Here is a 7,920-nt window from a genome sequence, read left to right on the forward strand (position 1 = left end):
TTGTGATGCTGGCGGCTGTTGTTGCTGATGCAGAGGGAGCCGGTGGTGCCGCGGCCGACGTCACGCCCCGCCCGGCCAATCGGCGCGCCGCCTGATCAGCATCCCCTCCACTCCGCCTGAGCCTCTGCCCATGGGCTAACTCTGGTAAGAGGAGGAGCCAACCGCTGCAAAGAAAGGGGGAATCGCAGCCACGGCTGTCGACGACGTATATGCCCATGCGTATGATTTTTTTTTAACACGCACACGCACAGAGTGGTGTCTTAGACCCCTTACTTTTTTGGGAGCAGGATCCCAATGTCTCCAGCATCCAACCAGCATGAAAAGGGAGTGTGTTAGCCGCTGAGAAGAGTCTTCTTGCAGGCTTCTTTCCTGCTGATTGGAGCCAATCAGCATGAAAGGAGGTGAGTCAGCCACTGAGAAGATTATTTTCAGTAGCTAACACTCTCCTCTTTCATGCTTACTGGCATCATCCTAGGGATGTCTGTTGTGGGAGAAGGCATTAACAAGGATAACAATAATAATAAAATTTTATTTCTAGGCCACCTATCTGGCCGCATTAGCGGCCACTCTAGGCGGTGTACAAAATCAAATAAATACAACATATCAAATACACATATAACCAAAACTTTGATATAAAATTTAAGCTAAAACCAACCACAACTATTGCCGATAAAATTAGGCTACCCATAGGATCTCATTCTCCACCAGCAGGGGAAAAAGAGGGAGGGCGGACATTCATGAAGGGACCCTGCACTTCCGAATTTGCCAGTATGCTACTCTGTGTGTATTAATATGTTAGCATTCAAGCACTTCAAAGCGGCTTATACAGTGAAAATAATAAAGACAGTAAAATCAGATATTTTTAAAGGGGTTGTATCCAGCTAAGCCTTACTCAGAGTAGGCCCACTGAAAGGAATGACCCTAAGTTAGTAAAGTCCATTAACTTCAGTGGGTCTGCTCTGAGTAGGGTTAGCATTGAATGCCACCCACAGACATTAAAATCGGATAAAAACTGGTACTTGCTTACAGAATCACAACAACATTTAATCCCTGAGCCCCTGATTTCATTTATTTTAATATGCTTCTCTATGACTGTTTCATGTTTTGTTTTAACATTATTGATTATTGTTTTTACATTGCACAGGCTGCTTAGAGGAGTTTTTCTTCTTCAAATATTAAAGCGTCTTATAAATGCTTTTAAATAAATGCAGGCAGGCAGCTTCCCCCCCCCAAAAAAAAACACAACCCCCAAGAACAACAAGGTACTCACCAGCAACTACAGACTGTGTAGCAAGATGTGGACACAGGGACTGGGAGCATAAGGGAGCTTACACTGAATCAGACAACTAGTCCATCTAGTTAGTATTGTCCACACTGAGTGGCAGTAGCTCTCCAGGTTTTCCAGAGAGGGGACATTCCCAGCCTTTCCTGGAGATGCCAGGGATTGAACCTGGGACCTTCTGTTTGCAAAGCAAGTCCTCTACTACCAGCCTGCTGCGGGCTCAGATGCCAATTCTGTTCCCGTCTCTCATGTCTCTACACTACTACTGGACCCAATAATGCTGGAGTGCCTAACCTGTGGCCCTTCAGATGTTGGACTCCCAACTCCCATCAGCCCCAACCAGCATGGCCAATGGTCAGGGATGCGAGCTGTATAGTCCAGCAACATCTGGAGGGCAACAGGTTTCCTGCCCCTGTAATAAGGTCACCCACAACATCAGAAGCTCATTGGCTTGCTTGTTTTCCAGCGTTATATCCACCATCATCTGCCAGGAATGACCTTTTGCATTCTACAAACAGGCCAAACTACGCAAACAAATCTGACATCAGAAACGGCAATATTCAAAACTCAGTAGGGGGGATGCTTAAACTTCCCAGGACTCTATTCAAGTGACCTTGGCCATACTTGAACAAAGGAAATTTAAAAAGGTAGACTGCAACATGAAATTGTTGAATTATAATTGACCAAGACCTTCAGTGCTATCACTTGTGGACTGAATAGGGACAGTGGATTTTTTTTAATCATATATTTGAAGAACATTGTTTCTCCAAAAGAATCTTGGGGCTGTAGTTTGTTAAGGGGGCTGAGAACTGAAACTCTGTGAGGGGTAGCCTATTGATCATTAAATTAAATTAATGTTTCTTTTGTGTTTATTTTATGTATTTGTTTAACAAAATTTATATATCCCATGCTTGCGATAAACCTCTAAGCGGATTACAAAAAGCATTACCATTATCAATAAAAACAGTTAAAAAGAAATAATTAAAAACATTTCTTTAAAAGATTAAAAGAACAGTAGACTAAAAAGAGATTGAAACACCTGAGCATCTATGTATTTGGATAGACTTGCCTAAACAAGACATGTTAAGCAGGCACCGAGAAGAGTGCAGCAAAGGTCCCTGTATTATGTCAGTGAAGTAGTTCCCAGGATTCTTTAGGTGAATACTCTTTCAATGTATGGCATGTTTGCAGCCCTCCACCTGTTAAATTGGCTTATCAGGATTTTGTGCTATCAATAGCTACTTTTGTGTGAATGGCCATAAGTTAATTAAAAGATAATTATGCAATTATCACTCATTGTACCTTATGCATTTCTTTTTCCTCAGTCCCTACCTTTTTCAACAGCACTACTACCAATCATGGTTCTATGTATCTGCAACTCAGGATAACACTTTGTGCATCTGAAAAAGTGGACTGTAGCCCACAAAAGCTTATGCCGTTGTCACTGTGTTAGCGTTTAAAATCCCACAAGACTTTTTTCTTCTTCCTTAAGTGCAGTCTACCTGACTCAGTTATCTACACCAGGTGTGGGGAAGCTTTGACCTGCCAGAAGTTGCTGAACTACAACTCCCATCATTCCTGACCATTGGCCATGCTCGCTGGGGCTGATGGGAAGTGTAGTTCAGCAACATCTGGTGGGCCAAAGCTTCCCCACACCTCATCTACTCCAAGGATGGGCAGACTTCAGACTTGTGGGATTATTTTACTAGAAGCTCAAGGTGCACCAGGTGCAAACTAGCTGCTCTGGATACATCTAGAATTAAAACAATAGCCCACCTCTGAGCACATACTCAGCCCTGGAATATATTTTTCAGTCCCAGAACTGAGCTTACAATCCTTAACACTCACAAACATCTACTCTTTCTCTCCTCTTCCCAATTTTCTTGTTTCAGTGGGTGGTGAAGAACCTTCATGCCGTTGCTGTTGTCTATCAGAAACCCTTGTTAATCTACTTCAGATCACCCAGAGATCGACCAGTAGATCCCAATAAACCTTCTGCCCACCCCTGATCTACACCAACCAGCAGCGGCTCGCAAAGGCTTCTGGCAAGGGTCTTTCCTCACCCTACCTGGAGATGCTGGGGATTAAACCTGGGACCTTTTGCATACAAAGCATGCACACTGACTGAGATATGTTGTCCATCACTTAAAAGATTCCAGCCCTCATGACTCCAAATACAGGGCTGAATGAAAGAATAACATAGGAGGCTTCCGGTCTGCAGGCTTGGCTGCTGTTAAAGTTTCCTGCTTTTTAACAAAATTACTTTCTATTTCAGAGGGCCGGGTTGCCCAGAGCTTTTATGCTGGTGCGTACAAGCTTACTTCTTTAAATTGTTATAGTGCTCAGTCCCTTGCCCATCAACTGTGTTTGCCAGTTTGTTGGCTTGTTCTTAAGTTGTACCTAATGCTAGACGTGATCTGCTAGCTGCCCCCTGTTCTGAAAACATAACCTTACCCCAGGCCCGGTGTCAATTTAGGGCCCAGCTGCCGATCATATTTTATACTGCTGCTAGTATAAACCCATCACCTACTGGTTAGCAAGCCCATCACCAACTGATGTCACTCTGCCACAGGGCTCCTCAGTGGTGGCTGGTGCCCGTTGGAACTTGTTGGGGAGAAAGCAGGGAGGCCAGCAGTAGGTGGAGTCAGTACCAATGATGGGCAAAGCCAACTAATGCTAGTTTTGTCCCCATCCTCTTCCCTGCTGAGTTCTACAAGGAAGGAGGAAGTTTAAAGCCAGGGCCACCTCCTAGACCTGGACTAGTTATAAGTAAGAAGGCAGACAGGTGTGGGCTAGCAGGTTAGAGCAGGTGAAGGTTAGTGGGGCAGTGCCCCAATCCACTGGGGTTCATAAAACCTGGAGCAGGCCCTGCTTTTTCCTGTACAGTAATACCTCAGTTAATGAATCCTCCAGGAAATAAGCTCCTTTTAACAGAGCCTGTGTGGTGTAGTGGTTAGAGTGTTGGACTACGACCTGGGAGACCAGGGTTCGAATCCCCACACAGCCATGAAACTCACTGGGTGACCTTGGGCCAGTCATAGCCTCAGAGGAAGGCAATGGTAAACCACCTCTGAATACCGCTTACCATGAAAACCCTACTCATAGGGTTGCCACAATTCTGGATGGACTTGAAGGCAGTCCATTTCATTTCGTTTTTTTAAAGGTGAAACTGACCAGCTTTGCTTTGTTATGTATAAACTCTCCAGGCTTTGCCTTTGCTTTAAAGTGAAACTGACTGCCTGTGTCTTTGCTTTGCCATCAATAAACTGATAAGCCGGTGCCTTTGCTTTGCATTAAAAAAATGTCTTGCTTTCTCCCAGGGCTGGGAGGTAAGGCTCCAATAGGATTTAGAGGAAAAGATGGAGGGGAGGAGGAAGGCAGAGGAGGGGTGGGTGCCAGTTAGGCACCCTTTAAAGCCTCCACCATCTATGAGCAGGTGTAGGAACCGATCCCTATTCTTTCCATATTATTCCTACCACTGGTACCAAAGTTTCTGTTAAAGAAGTTATGCCCAGGAACGCATCTACTTTGTTAACTGAGGCATTACTGTATTTATAATATTGGTGATTCTTTCATTGACACGTGCTATTTATAGGACACCCTATAGGAGTAACAATCTTGACAACTTACCAAATAAAAACAGGAAGAAGTTACAATAATCACTGTTACACTAAAAAGCAGGCAGGGGGAAAACTCATCAAATGGTATAAAAATACCACTTCCAAAACAGGGAAACATAACAGTGTTACACAAATTAGAATCACAAAGCAGAGGAATAAGAAAATTCATAGAGCTGAAGCCTAAATTATGTGATTGGGAGACACACAAACAAAAGTCTTTGCCCAGCACCAGAAAGATGTTCAAGCAATGAAGCCTGATCCATCAGGGCAACTAGGGCGCTGCTCCACCAACCCCAGTCTACTCTGAGCCAGCCCTGTGTTCTTACTTACCTCCACTCCAGGAGGTGGCCCTGCCGGTCAGCTTCCTCCTCTACAGTATTGCCCTTGTAGAACACAGCAGGGAGGAGGGTGGGGACAAAACTAGAATGAGTTGGCTCCACCTCCTTTGGGCCTCCCTGCCTTCCGCCCTACCCGTCCCAAAGGGCACCAGCCACCGCTGTGCTACAGTAGGTGCTACACAGACCCCTCTGGAGAGAGAATCCCTCAGCTGAAGGTGGTAGGCATAGGTGACAAGGACCTTACACACATGGCCACCCACCAAACTAGATTTGCAAAGGTTAATCCATCAGTTGTTGGCTTCTCTGTCCCTTTGGGGTCTTCAGCTTCCATTACATAATGGTGGATGTTCAGATGGTAGAAAGGAAGTTCTGAATGGGCTCATACCAAATTAATTAGGCAGATGAGATCTGCAGTAAAACTCTGCGTGGCTCAGTGATGAACCTACAACAGGTCCTACAGTGGATGGTACTCAAGGCTAGTCCTACTCGGAGGAGACTTAAGAACATACGAAGAGCCTCTTGGAGCAGGCCAGTGGCCCATCTAGGCCAGCAACCTGTTCTCACAGTGGCCAACCAGATGCCCATGGGAAACCCAAAAGCAGGACCTGAATGTAAAGAGTACTCTCCCCTCCTGCGGTTTCCAGCAAGTGGTATTTGGAAGCATACCATCTCCACCTACGGAGGCAGAGCATAGCCATCCTGGCTAGTAGCCACTGAAATCAATAGATATGACTAACTTAGGTTCATTGTTAGTCATGTCTGTCGGTTTCCATGGGTTTGCTCTGAGCAGAACTGGCATTGCATACAATCAAAACATTTCTTTTTAAAAAAACCTTACATTTTAACATTATATATGTATTATCTGAATAAATGGAATGAGCAAGAGGAGTTATTACAACATATGGCCACATTGTGGCTGTTGTCAGCTTTCCAGATAATAATAATCAGTAATTCCATAGAGGAATGTTTGCATTGTGTAATCTATCTCACAGCGTTGTTGTGAGGGTAAAATGGGAACGGGGAGAACCATATGCACATCCTGGAGGAGGATGGAAAGCAGGCATGTGGAAGCTCTGGCCCCAAAGGGTCTCAGTTTGGCCCACAAGTGCCCTCATCTGTCCCACACACCCAACATCATATGGGCTCCTGCTGGGAGGAAGGGCAGGATATAAATCAAATAATAAATAAATACAATAAAATCTAAAAATCATATGAATTTGGCGTCAAATGCAACTCCCATCTGGGACTGAGACTGAGAACTCTGGCGAATCCCTGATGCCAAAAGGAGGGCTTGAAATCATCACCGATTAGCCGATTGGTGGCGAGTTTAAGCTCTGCTGAATTTATTTGCAGGTACAGTTTGAATCCAATCCCTGCTCCACAGGAACTTCCCCCCCCTTTTTTTGTGTGTGGCTTGAGGTCAAGCTGGGCTGCAAGAAACTGGCACACCTGACATCATGGTGACATCAAGTGACTGACAGGTGGACAGCCCCACCTACCTGTCAAAGTGGCCCACAGGGGTTGTGGGGGGGGACTCAGGATCTAGCCCCCCCCCCACAAAGGAAAACAAACTAAATACATGGGGTTGTATCCAGTGAAGTCCTATTCAGAGTAGATCCATTGAAATGAATGAATGAATGAAATGAATGGAGCTAGGTCCATTCATTTCAATGCTCTGAGTGGGGCTAATATTGAATACAACCCATGGACTACATAGGTTTTCAAACACCACAGTGGGGAAGAAATAGCGGGTCTCTGTTTTTAAACCTCTTGTTTGCCTCTGCCTGGACATTGGAAGCAGGTGAAGTTAAACTGCCTCTGATGCTGGAGGTTTCATTTAGCCATATGAATTAATTTAACCCTCTGTTGGAGCCATCTAGTGGCCATCCCCACATTCTGATGCAGTGAATTTGATAGCTAACTTCTTTCTTTTGTCTGTCCTGATTTTCCAGCCAGTCTATTTCAATGGGTGATCATGATTTCTAGTTATTATGAGACGAGAGAGACAAAGGATTTTCTCTTTCCACTTTCTCCACACTGTGTACAATCTTATAAAACAGCATCCTCTTTTTCTTCCAGTCTAAACAGCCCCAAATGCTGTGGCCTTTCCTAATAGGGAAGGTGCTCCCAACTCCTGTGCAATATACAACATTCACATTTTTATTTACCTATATCCAAGGATTAAGAGAACAGCAGGTGGGTGGAAGCTGGTCCAATGGCCATCCCATAACCATTGCTTAGAAGTTCTTGCAAGTAGTCATCGCTATATATACTATATAAATCTTAAATTACATGTCCAGTCAGGGGTGTAGTATCTGGGGTCTTGGAGGTTAGCCACTGAGAAGAGTCTTCTCACATGCTTCCTTGTCCTTTCCTGCTGATTGGAGCCAACCAGAGTGAAAGAAGGTGAGTCAGCCACTGAGAAGACTCATCAGTAGCTAACACTCTCCTCTTTCATGCTTATTGCCTCCGAAGAACATTTGCTGTTGTGAAAGAAGGCATTGACAAGGATCCCATTCTCAACCCTGCAGCAAAAAAAAGGCAGGAAGGGTCGCAGCTGTTACTAACATGAAGGGACTCTGCACTGCCACAGCACTGCTGCCAGCATCCTACAAACCAATCATGAAAGCGGAGTGTGTTAGTCCCTGAGAAGAGTCTTCTAACATGCTTTCTCGTACTT

Source organism: Rhineura floridana, chromosome 20 (assembly GCF_030035675.1).
Source record: "Rhineura floridana isolate rRhiFlo1 chromosome 20, rRhiFlo1.hap2, whole genome shotgun sequence".
NCBI classification, from domain to species: Eukaryota; Metazoa; Chordata; class Lepidosauria; order Squamata; family Rhineuridae; genus Rhineura; species Rhineura floridana.